Below are 9,636 nucleotides of genomic sequence, written 5' to 3'. Positions count from 1 at the left end.
GCTCGGGGGCTCTGCTCCAAGGAGCGAGAGCGGCCACTCTGCTCGGCCCGGAGAGTGGGGTGCGGGGCGCCGTCGCATCGCTGGAGCCAGGGGCGTCGTGCCGTGCGCGCACGCCTAGCCGCCGCCAGAACAGGCCGGAAAGGTTGAGCTGCATACGGATCTAAGCCGTTGCCCAAACTAACTCTGGCCCGTGTGACCGACACAGCCGCGCACGCGCTTTCCTACGACACTCGACCGCCGGGCTCCCTCGGCCTGGGAGGCACTCTCGGGGCGGGGGGCACCGCAGCCCCCCAAGGTGGCTTCCGTACACCTCTTGAACGTTGGGGCCCGGCCGCTCGGAGAGCGGGGTCTACCCGGGCAGACAGCCTGTCGGCCCCGCGGCCTGGACAGGCGGAGCGGGGACTCTTGCGCTCGGGGGCTCTGCTCCAAGGAGCGAGAGCGGCCGCTCTGCACGGCCCGGAGAGCGGGGTGCGGGGCGCCGTCGCCTCGCTGGAACCAGGGGCGTCGTGACGTTCGCGCGCGCCTAGCCGCCGCCAGAACAGGCCGGAAAGGTTGAGCTGCATACGGATCTAAGCCGTTGCCCAAACTAACTCTGGCCCGTGTGACCGACACAGCCGCGCACGCGCTTTCCTACGACACTCGACCGCCAGGCTCCCCTCGGCCTGGGAGGCACTCTCGGGGCGGGGGGCACCGCAGCCCCCCAAGGTGGCTTCGTACACCTCTTGAACGTGGCGCCCGGCCGCTCGGAGAGCGGGGTCTACCCGGGCAGACAGCCTGTCGGCCCCGCGGCCTGGACAGGCGGAGCGGGGACACTTGCACTCGGGGGCTCTGCTCCAAGGAGCGAGAGCGGCCACTCTGCTCGGCCCGGAGAGTGGGGTGCGGGGCGCCGTCGCATCGCTGGAGCCAGGGGCGTCGTGCCGTGCGCGCACGCCTAGCCGCCGCCAGAACAGGCCGGAAAGGATGAGCTTCATACGGATCTAAGCCGTTGCCCAAACTACCTCTGGCCCCTGTGACCGACACAGCCGTGGCACGCGCTTTCCTACGACACTCGACCGCCGGGCTCCCTCGGCCTGGGAGGCACTCTCGGGGAGGGGGGCACCGCAGCCCCCCCAAGGTGGCTTCCGTACACCTCTTGAACGTTGGGGCCCGGCCGCTCGGAGAGCGGGGTCTACCCGGGCAGACAGCCCGTCGGCCCCGCGGCCTGGACAGGCGGAGCGGGGACAAGCCAAGGCTACCGGCGGGCGGGATCGACCGGGTAGCCGCCGTGGGGAACACAACTTGGACGTCTCGCGCCGTCGCGGACCACCGTCCTCCGTCTCTCTCTCCCTCTCTCGGAAGGGAGGCCGCCCGAGGCGCACGGGCCTCGGACGGCCAGGGGTGGAAGGGCTCCACCCCAAGGTGGCTTCCGTACACCTCTTGAACGTTGGGGCCCGGCCGCTCGGTGAGAGCGGGGTCTACCCGGGCAGACAGCCCGTCGGCCCCGCGGCCTGGACAGGCGGAGCGGGGACAAGCCAAGGCTACCGGCGGGCGGGATCGACCGGGTAGCCGCCGTGGGGAACACAACTTGGACGTCTCGCGCCGTCGCGGACCACCGTCCTCCGTCTCTCTCTCCCTCTCTCGGAAGGGAGGCCGCCCGAGGCGCACGGGCCTCGGACGGCCAGGGGTGGAAGGGCTCCACCCCAAGGTGGCTTCCGTACACCTCTTGAACGTTGGGGCCCGGCCGCTCGGTGAGAGCGGGGTCTACCCGGGCAAACAGCCCGTCGGCCACGCGGCCTGGACAGGCGGAGCGGGGGCAAGCCAAGGCTACCGGCGGGCGGGATCGACCGGGTAGCCGCCGTGGGGAACACAACTTGGACGTCTCGCGCCGTCGCGGACCACCGTCCTCCGTCTCTCTCTCCCTCTCTCGGAAGGGAGGCCGCCCGAGGCGCACGGGCCTCGGACGGCCAGGGGTGGAAGGGCTCCACCCCAAGGTGGCTTCCGTACACCTCTTGAACGTTGGGGCCCGGCCGCTCGGTGAGAGCAGGGTCTACCCGGGCAAACAGCCTGTCGGCCACGCGGCCTGGACAGGCGGAGTGGGGGCAAGCCAAGGCTACCGGCGGGCGGGATCGACCGGGTAGCCGCCGTGGGGAACACAACTTGGACGTCTCGCGCCGTCGCGGACCACCGTCCTCCGTCTCTCTCTCCCTCTCTCGGAAGGGAGGCCGCCCGAGGCGCACGGGCCTCGGACGGCCAGGGGTGGAAGGGCTCCACCCCAAGGTGGCTTCCGTACACCTCTTGAACGTTGGGGCCCGGCCGCTCGGTGAGAGCAGGGTCTACCCGGGCAGACAGCCCGTCGGCCCCGCGGCCTGGACAGGCGGAGCGGGGACAAGCCAAGGCTACCGGCGGGCGGGATCGACCGGGTAGCCGCCGTGGGGAACACAACTTGGACGTCTCGCGCCGTCGCGGACCACCGTCCTCCGTCTCTCTCTCCCTCTCTCGGAAGGGAGGCCGCCCGAGGCGCACGGGCCTCGGACGGCCAGGGGTGGAAGGGCTCCACCCCAAGGTGGCTTCCGTACACCTCTTGAACGTTGGGGCCCGGCCGCTCGGTGAGAGCGGGGTCTACCCGGGCAAACAGCCCGTCGGCCACGCGGCCTGGACAGGCGGAGCGGGGGCAAGCCAAGGCTACCGGCGGGCGGGATCGACCGGGTAGCCGCCGTGGGGAACACAACTTGGACGTCTCGCGCCGTCGCGGACCACCGTCCTCCGTCTCTCTCTCCCTCTCTCGGAAGGGAGGCCGCCCGAGGCGCACGGGCCTCGGACGGCCAGGGGTGGAAGGGCTCCACCCCAAGGTGGCTTCCGTACACCTCTTGAACGTTGGGGCCCGGCCGCTCGGTGAGAGCAGGGTCTACCCGGGCAAACAGCCTGTCGGCCACGCGGCCTGGACAGGCGGAGTGGGGGCAAGCCAAGGCTACCGGCGGGCGGGATCGACCGGGTAGCCGCCGTGGGGAACACAACTTGGACGTCTCGCGCCGTCGCGGACCACCGTCCTCCGTCTCTCTCTCCCTCTCTCGGAAGGGAGGCCGCCCGAGGCGCACGGGCCTCGGACGGCCAGGGGTGGAAGGGATCCACCCCCCGCGGGAAGGGGACGCGCGGCGGCACCCGGACGCGGGAGCGTTGACCCGGGGGTCTTTACTCCGCCGAGGCGTAGCCCGGAGAAGGAGCGAGACCGGCCGGCGGGGGTGGAACACCCCCTCATGCCTCGCTCCTTCTGGGGATAAAGCGCGTCGTCCGCAGGCCGCCGTCCCCTATCCCCGCCCTGGACCGCCCGCATCGGCCGGAGCCCGAGGGGACAGGCGGGGGTCCTTCGCTTTCGGGAAAACCGTCACCAAACGTGGGGCCCGTGGCCCCGCTCTCGGCCGCCCTGAGGCGGGAGAGCCCGGATCGTTCTCTCTCTCGGCGTCGGCCCCACCGACGCCGTCGCACGGTGGCCTGGGAAAGGGCTGCACCCCCTGCGCCACGCTTCTCCCCCGGAGTACTCCCCCCGCAGGGGGCTCCGCGGGGTGTCCCGACGCGCAGAGTCGCTCGCCTTCTTCCGCGGGGGACGGGAGGGACGCCCACGCGCGTCCCTTCCCCATCCTCGAGAGCCGTACGCGCCGAGGGTGAACCCGCTCGCCGGGGCGCCGGGGAGCAGGGCCCTTGTGGTCCTTCCCCGGACATGGGCGCGGCGAGGGTCCCCCGGCCGCGACGGCTCTCCCGTTGACCCACTCTCTCGCCTTGGGTGGTGGTGATGGAGGCGGCTGCCTACGCCTCAGCCCGGCATCTCGGAGGGGGGTCGCCCGGGCAGCCAGCCAGCCAGCCTGTTGGCCCCGCGGCCTGCACAGGCGGAGTGGGGACACTTGCGCTCTATGACTCTGCTCCCAGGGAGGTGGCAGAGGGGCGGCCGCGGTGCTTTGACTTTGAGCGGTCCCCACTCCAGCACTCTGAGAAATAGTCACTTTGTCAAAGACCGCACACCGCTCGTTCCCTTATATGCAAAAAAGGTGTTCGTCCTGACGTTTTGCGAGCCCTTATTTTACCGTCGTCGGCGCTATCAGGGGAAACAGGCCCGCTCCTTCCGCCTTCATGGAACCGTAGCTCGGCCCCGAGGGCCCAGGATTACCCTCATACCGGTTCTCACGACATGCGTCGACACTCGGCTCGGCCCCGGCAGCCGCAGCTCCCGCCGGCCCGGCCAGCCGGGTCCGCACCCCTGGCCGGCGCCTGGAGCGTCTGGACTTTGTCGTTTTCTCTCCAAGACTCGTCTCTGCCAACTGCCGTGGACTTCGGCGGGGGCTGCCGCGGGCTGTGCCCGGCCTCTTGGGGGTCCCGCCTGCCCGCGCAGGCAGCTAGGACAGGGTTATCAGCGCTCTCAGGGGGGCCTCCGCAGACCCCCCACAGGTGGCTTCGTACACCTCTTGAACGTGGCGCCCGGCCGCTCGGTGAGAGCGGGGTCTTCCCAGGCAAGCCGCCTGTGGGCCCCGCGGCCTGGACAGGCGGAGCGGAGACAAGCCCAGGCTACCGGTAGGATCGACCGGCTGGCAGTCGTGGTGGAGCAACGGGGACGCCTCGCGCCGCCGCGGGCCGCCGTCCTCCGTCTCTCTCCCACTCTCGGAGGCAGGCCGCCCGAGGCCAACGGGCCTCGGACGGCGTGGGGTGGAAGGGCTCCACCCCAGGGGAAGAAAACACGCCCGCGCGCGTTTGCACAGTCTGCCCCGGCCCGGCATCTCGGAGGGGGGTCGCCCGGGCAGCCAGCCAGCCTGTCGGCCCCGCGGCCTGCACAGGCGGAGTGGGGACCCTCGCGCTCGATGACTCTGCTCCCAGGGAGGTGGCAGAGGGGCGGCCGCGGTGCTTTGACTTTGAGCGGTCCCCACTCCGCACATTGAGAAATAGTCACTTTGTCAAAGACCGCACACCGCTCGTTCCCTTATATGCAAAAAAGGTGTTCGTCCTGACGTTTTGCGAGGCCCTAATTTACCGCCGTCGGCGCTATCAGGGGAAACGGGCCCGCTCCTTCCGCCCTCCTGGAACCGTGCCTCGGCCCGGAGCGACCAGGATTACCCTCATACCGGTTCTCACGACATGCATTGACACTCGGCTCAGCCCCGGCAGCCGCAGCTCCCGCCGGCCCGGCCAGCCGGGTCCGCCCCCCGTGGCCGGCGCCTGGAGCGTTTGGACTTTGTCGTTTTTTCAAAGACTCATCTCTGCCAACTGCCCTGGGCTTCAGCAGTGGCTGCCGCGGGCTGTGCACGGCCTCCTGGGGGAGTCCCGCCTGCCCGCGCAGGCAGCTAGGACAGGGTTATCAGCGCTCTCAGGGGGGCCTCCGCAGACCCCCCACAGGTGGCTTCGTACACCTCTTGAACGTGGCGCCCGGCCGCTCGGAGAGCGGGGTCTACCCGGGCAGCCAGCCGGCCTGTCGGCCCCGCGGCCTGGACAGGCGGAGTGGGGACACTCGCGCTCGATGACTCTGCTCCCAGGGAGGTGGCAGAGGGGCGGCCGCGGTGCTTTGACTTTGAGCGGCCCCCACTCCCTTCCCAGCACTCTGAGAAATAGTCACTTTGTCAAAGACCGCACACCGCTCGTTCCCTTATATGCAAAAAAGGTGTTCGTCCTGACGTTTTGCGAGGCCTTAATTTACCGCCGTCGGCGCTATCAGGGGGAACAGGCCCGCTCCTTCCGCCTTCCTGGAACCGTGCCTCGGCCCCGAGGGCCCAGGATTACCCTCATACCGGTTCTCACGACAAGCATCGACACTCGGCTCAGCCCCAGCCGCCGCAGCTCCCGCCGGCCCGGCCAGCCGGGTCCGCCCTCCGTGGCCGGCGCCTGGAGCGTTTGGACTTTGTCGTTTTTCTCAAAGACTCATCTCTGCCAACTGCCGTGGGATTCAGCAGGGGCTGCCACGGCTGTTCCCCGCCTCCTGGGTGTCCTGCCCTGCAACACCGGAGGGTCAGGGGGGGTCTTGAGCAACTACTGGTAGGTGCAGCACCTCGGGGGCCCTCTGCAGCCAGCACACTGCTGCCAACAGCCCGCTCCCCATCACCAGCCAGCCCCTTCTGCATACATCTGGCGGGGGTGCTTTTTTGACTTCCCCCATTTTGGCCTATGGGGAAAAGCCAGGGGGAAAACCTCCAGAGTCAGGCCAACCTCCTGGAACTCCAGCTCGGCCTGGAGCTACTGGTTTGCCCCCTTCCCGGTTCTCAGGACATGCCTTGACACTCGGCTCTTCCCCAGCCGCCGCAGCTCCCCTCGGCCCGGCCAGCCGGGTCCGCCCCCCTGACCGGCGCCCGGAGCAGTTTGGACTTTGTCGTTTTTTTTCTCCAAGACTCATCTCTGCCAACTGCCAAGGACTTCAGCAGGGGCTGCCACCTGCTGTTCCCCGCCAATGGGTGTCCTACCCTGCAACACCGGAGGCTCAGGCAGGGTCTTGAGCAACTGCTGGTAGGTGCTCTCAGGGGGCCCCTCCACACCCCCAGGCCCACATCCAGGGCCTCCCTCCCGGCCCCTGGAGCAGCCAGCACCCCCTCACCGTCAGCACTCTCTCCCCGTTGGGACTGTGAAACTTTTCTGACCGTGCAAGCTTCGTCAAACGGCAAGGGGGCAACCGGCGTTCTGTGCCCGGCCTCCTGGGGTCCTGCCCGGGCACATCGGAGGCTCAGCCTGGGTTTTCAGCCACCACGGGCAGGTGCACTCAGGGGGCCCTCCGCAGCCGCCCATGCACACCTCTGCAGCCAGCACACCGCTGCCAACAGCCCGCTCCCCATCACCAGCCAGCCCCTTCTGCATACATCTGGCGGGGGTGCTTTTTTGACTTCCCCCCTTTTGGCCTATGGGGAAAAGCCAAGGGGAAAACCTCCAGAGTCAGGCCGACCTCCTGGAACTAGAGCTCGGCCTGGAGCCACCGGTTTGTCCCCTTCCCGGTTCTCAGGACCTGCACTGACACTCGGCTCAGCACCGGCAGCTGCAGCCCCCGCCGGCCCGGCCAGCCGGGTCCGCACCCCTGGCCGGCACGCCTGGAGCGTTTGGACTTTGTCATTTTCATGACTTGTCTCCTCAGACATTGTCCGACTGCAAGGGGGGCGGCCGCGGTCCGTGCCCAGCCTCCAGGGGTTGCCCCCGGCCCCTGGAGCAGCCAGCACCCCCTCGCCGTCACCACTCTCTCCCCATTGGGACTTTGAAACTTTTCTGACCGTGCAAGCTTCGTCAAACGGCAAGGGGGCAACCGGCGTTCTGTGCCCGGCCTCCTGGGGTCCTGCCCGGGCACATCGGAGGCTCAGCCTGGGTTTTCAGCCACCACGGGCAGGTGCACTCAGGGGGCCCTCCGCAGCCGCCCATGCACACCTCTGCAGCCAGCACACCGCTGCCAACAGCCCGCTCCCCATCACCAGCCAGCCCCTCTGCATACATCTGCTGGGGGTGCTTTTTTGACTTCCCCCATTGTGGCCAATGGGAAAATGCCAAGGGGAAAACCTCCGGAGTCAGGCCCACCTCCTGGAACTCCATCCCGGCCTGGAGCTACTAGTTTGTCCCCTTTCCGGTTCTCAGGACATGCATTGACACTCGGCTCTTCCCAAGCCGCCGCAGCTCCCGCCGGCCCGTCCAGCCGGGTCCGCACCCCTGGCCGGCGCCTGGAGCGTTTGGACTTTGTCGTTTTTCCTCAAAGACTCATCTCTGCCAACTGCCCTGGGCTTCAGCAGTGGCTGCCGCGGGCTGTGCACGGCCTACTGGGGGGTCCCGCCTGCCCGCGCAGGCAGCTAGGACAGGGCTCTCAGCAAGGGCTTGGAGGCGGTGTCAGGGGGGCCTCCGCAGCACCCCCAAGGTGGCTTCCTACACCTCTCGAACGTTGGGGCCCGGCCGCTCGGAGAGCGGGGTCTGCCCGGGCAGCCAGCCAGCCTGTCGGCCCCGCGGCCTGGACAGGCGGAGTGGGGACACTCGCGCTCGATGACTCTGCTCCCAGGGAGGTGGCAGAGGGGCGGCCGCGGTGCTTTGACTTTGAGCGGTCCCCACTCCTCAGCACATTGAGAAATAGTCACTTTGTCAAGGACCGCACACCGCTCGTTCCCTTATATGCAAAAAAGGTGTTCGTCCTGACGTTTTGCGAGGCCCTAATTTACCGCCGTCGGCGCTATCAGGGGAAACGGGCCCGCTCCTTCCGCCCTCCTGGAACCGTGCCTCGGCCCGGAGCGACCAGGATTACCCTCATACCGGTTCTCACGACATACATCGACACTCGGCTCAGCCCCGGCAGCCGCAGCTCCCGCCGGCCCAGCCAGCCGGGTCCGCCACCCTGGCCGGCACGCCTGGAGCGTTTGGACTTTGTCGTTTTTTCAAAGACTCATCCCTGCCAACGACTTCAGCAGGGGCTGCCACCTGCTGTTCCCCGCCAATGGGTGTCCTGACCTGCAACACCGGAGGGTCATGGGGGGTCTTGAGCAACTACTGGTAGGTGCAGCACCTCGGGGGCCCTCTGCAGCCAGCACACTGCTGCCAACAGCCCGCTCCCCGTCACCCCCCAGCCCCTCTGCATACATCTGCCGGGGGTGCTTTTTTGACTTCCCCCATGTTGGCCTATGGGGAAAAGCCAGGGGGAAAACCTCCAGAGTCAGGCCGACCTCCTGGAACCCTAGCCCGGCCTGGAGCTACTGGTTTGCCCCCTTCCCGGTTCTCAGGACATGCCTTGACACTCGGCTCTTCCCCAGCCGCCGCAGCTCCCGTCGGCCCGGCCAGCCGGGTCCGCCCCCCTGACCGGCGCCTGGAGCAGTTTGGACTTTGTCATTTTTTTCAAAGACTCATCTCTGCCAAGGACTTCAGCAGGGGCTGCCACCTGCTTTTCCCCGCCAATGGGTGTCCTGCCCTGCAACACCGGAGGCTCAGGCAGGGTCTTGAGCAACTGCTGGTAGGTGCTCTCAGGGGGCCCCGCCACACCCCCAGGCCCACCTCCAGGGCCTCCCTCCCGGCCCCTGGAGCAGCCAGCACCCCCCTCACCGTCAGCACTCTCTCCCCGTTGGGACTTTGAAACTTTTCTGACCGTGCAAGCTTCATCAAACGGCAAGGGGGCAACCGGCGTTCTGTGCCCGGCCTCCTGGGGTCCTGCCCGGGCACATCGGAGGCTCAGCCTGGGTTTTCAGCCACCACGGGCAGGTGCACTCGGGGGGCCCTCCGCAGCCGCCCATGCACACCTCTGCAGCCAGCACACCGCTGCCAACAGCCCGCTCCCCATCACCAGCCAGCCCCTCTGCATACATCTGCTGGGGGTGCTTTTTTGACTTCCCCCATTGTGGCCAATGGGAAAATGCCAAGGGGAAAACCTCCGGAGTCAGGCCCACCTCCTGGAACTCCATCCCGGCCTGGAGCTACTAGTTTGTCCCCTTTCCGGTTCTCAGGACATGCATTGACACTCGGCTCTTCCCAAGCCGCCGCAGCTCCCGCCGGCCCGTCCAGCCGGGTCCGCACCCCTGGCCGGCGCCTGGAGCGTTTGGACTTTGTCGTTTTTCCTCAAAGACTCATCTCTGCCAACTGCCCTGGGCTTCAGCAGTGGCTGCCGCGGGCTGTGCACGGCCTACTGGGGGGTCCCGCCTGCCCGCGCAGGCAGCTAGGACAGGGCTCTCAGCAAGGGCTTGGAGG

This window comes from Eleutherodactylus coqui, unplaced genomic scaffold (genome assembly GCF_035609145.1).
Source record: "Eleutherodactylus coqui strain aEleCoq1 unplaced genomic scaffold, aEleCoq1.hap1 HAP1_SCAFFOLD_292, whole genome shotgun sequence".
Classification (NCBI taxonomy): Eukaryota; Metazoa; Chordata; class Amphibia; order Anura; family Eleutherodactylidae; genus Eleutherodactylus; species Eleutherodactylus coqui.
The sequence above is the reverse complement of the archived record's forward strand: the minus strand, read 5'-3'. Positions refer to the sequence as shown.